The following is a 2,764-nucleotide window of genomic DNA, read 5'->3' on the forward strand; positions in this document are numbered from 1 at the left end:
GGTATTTAGCAACATGGAATAATATAACCCTATAATATGTGTGTGTGCGTGTGTGTGTCTGTTTGGGTGTGTGTGTTAATGTTTTTTTTTATGATCAGTTTTAATAAAAACAATTTCACATTAATCTGATGGGTTATTCTATACTTCTGTACAGTACAAATTTATTGCTGTTGTTGTACTACGGGATGGTTATATATTGCCAAGTGAACGCATGCACTATATATTTCGTCTTCACTTCAGCTTTATTATTATTATTATTGCAGTTTGTTTGTCAAAGTTCTTTCATCACACGTCCTGTGACCTCGTCGGATAGAGAGTTGCTGAAGATGCAATTTCGGAATCACTGTCAGGGATATTCTTGTTTAAGAATTATATGTGTGTGTGTTTATATATACATATATATATATATATATATATATATATATACATATATACAAAGAGAGAGAGAGAAATATTAATATTTCTAAGTCTCTCTAAAGGAGACTACGGCAGCGGTACTGGATATTAATTGTCATCGCCAAGTTAACATGGCAGTCCAGGAAAATAGGACAAAAGCTGCCGTTGATTAGCTCAAAGAGGCCATCGGCTCTAGCTAGCTATGTGACAAACGAACCTGTTTCCATTATAACCTTCGAACAGGGAGGTCAGCCGCTTCCCCTTGCTGGTTTGGACCTATTCAACGGCAGCATTCGTCCTATTTTCCTGGACTGCTATGTCAGCTTGGCGATAACTATACATACATATATTTATATTTATATATACATGTTTATATATATTGGGTTGGCAACTAAGTTCCCACTGTTTTTTTTTTTAATTAAATTTTTTAAAACGTTTAATAAAAAATAACGCCTAATTAATCAATAATATATTCACCTTTGTTGTTTACAACTTCTTCCGAACGTTCAAGAAGATTTTCAATACCTCGTTGGCAGAAATCACCCGATTTCGACTCGAATAATTGATCCAACCAAGCTCTCAATCCTGCATCAGTATTGAACGAAACTCCGCACGTAGCATTTGAAAGAGATCGAAAAAGGTGTAAATCTGTTGGTGCCACATCAGGAGAGTACGGCGGGTGTGGCAGCACTTCCCAGCACTTGGTCATATTGGCGATATGAGGGCGGGCGTTATCGTGCAGCAGAGGAACTCCATGCTGCCGATTAGGTCTTTTCTCTTGAATAGCTGTGTTGAGTTGTTCCATCTGTTGCACATAGAGTTCCGCGTTGAACTTTTGGTTCCGTTCAGGCAATTCGTAATGGATAATCCCTTCCCAGTTCCACCCTATGCACAACATCGTTTTACGCGGATGAAGATCTTGTTTCACGCGCGGTGTCTCTTGTTTACCGGGCTTAAGCCTTTCCTTACGCTGCTTCATACTGATGTACAGGCACCATTTCTCGTCGCCAGTAACGATTCAGTCCATGAGTTGAGCGATGACGAGCAAGCAAACCAGCGGAGATTGTGACTCGTTGATTTTTGTTGTTGTCACTTAAAGCATGTGGAACCTATGCTCCATACTTCTGAACCTTTCCCATCGAGTGAAGATACTTCTCTATAGCAGTGTGGGAGCATTCCATTTTCTCTGCCAGTTCCCTTGTCGTTTGACGAAAATTTTCGCGCAAAAGTTGGTTTAATCACTCTTCATCGATCTCAACTGGACGGCCAGAACGAGGTGCGTTTTTGAACTAGGCATACCAATCACGAGCGGTTCTTTCAGCTATGGCACTTTCTCCATACACAGCACAAATGTTGCGAGCAGCTTTTGCGGCCTTAGAACCTTGATTGAAAGCAAAAAGAAGGAGGTGTCGAAAATGCTCGTTTTCCTTAAGTTGACATTCCATTTTAATGATCTGAAAATAATAAAAAAGATTAACTAAAATTAACCAGAAAAAAACAAAAACAAAATACATTCCAAAATTTTTAAAAAAACGCGGGAACTTAGTTGCCGACCCAATATGTGTATGTGTGTGTGTATACATATATACATGTGTGCATGTATATATATATAAACAAACACATGCTTACGCATTCGTTCACACACATACACACATATATATTTCTGTATACATATGTTACTGTCTATGTATCTATATATATTTGCCTGCGAGTTGTGTGTGTGAGTGCGTGTGCTTGTATACATATATACATGCACTCACACACACACTTGCACAGGCTCAGACATGCACACACATACGCACATACATATATATCCGTGTATTTGAATGATGTGCATATACATTGCTTCACACTTCATGACGAAAAGTTGACAAAACCAGCTGTCAGTTTTATTTCGAAAATTCTGCAACAAAGTTTACTTTTACTCCGGCTCTTTTCCCCTTCGCTAAAGTTACCTTTCAAAGTATATTTGATTCATTTGTAGCACCTAGTTTTCCAGGATAGGTTGCTACACAGGGAAGCTCTGTATTTTCCAAAAATAAGTTATTATTTAGAAGAAATATCCGAGAACAGCTGATACTACAAACTAGTAAATTGTTAAAAAGTAGAACTTATGACGACTGATTTAGGTTACCTAACAGATAAAAGGGAGCAGTGATAATCGAGACAACAGGACGAGTAGCACGTGTGTGTGTAATTATCTTTAGGAATGCGTGCGATAGACCAGTTAATTGAGAGAGTTTAAGTGATAGATGGTGAACATATGAGAAGAGATAGTGGAAAGGACATACCTAGAAAAACAAAGAGTGATAAAGAGACAGCACCAATATATCTCAAACTAAAAAGAAAGAATGATAGATAGATAGAT

At 38.0% G+C, this 2,764-nt stretch overlaps 1 long non-coding RNA gene across 1 annotated transcript in view; it reads right to left on the minus strand.

Moving 5' to 3' along the window:
• The window catches only part of LOC106869857 (uncharacterized), a 6,767-nt gene extending 4,934 nt beyond the window's left edge, over positions 1-1,833 (minus strand). The window contains exon 1 of the long non-coding RNA XR_001409447.2: positions 874-1,833. This is a non-coding gene — a long non-coding RNA (uncharacterized LOC106869857). The remainder of the gene's footprint in view (positions 1-873) is intronic.
• Between the last annotated feature and the right edge of the window lie 931 nt (positions 1,834-2,764).

Source organism: Octopus bimaculoides, chromosome 3 (assembly GCF_001194135.2).
Source record: "Octopus bimaculoides isolate UCB-OBI-ISO-001 chromosome 3, ASM119413v2, whole genome shotgun sequence".
In the NCBI taxonomy this organism is placed as follows: domain Eukaryota; kingdom Metazoa; phylum Mollusca; class Cephalopoda; order Octopoda; family Octopodidae; genus Octopus; species Octopus bimaculoides.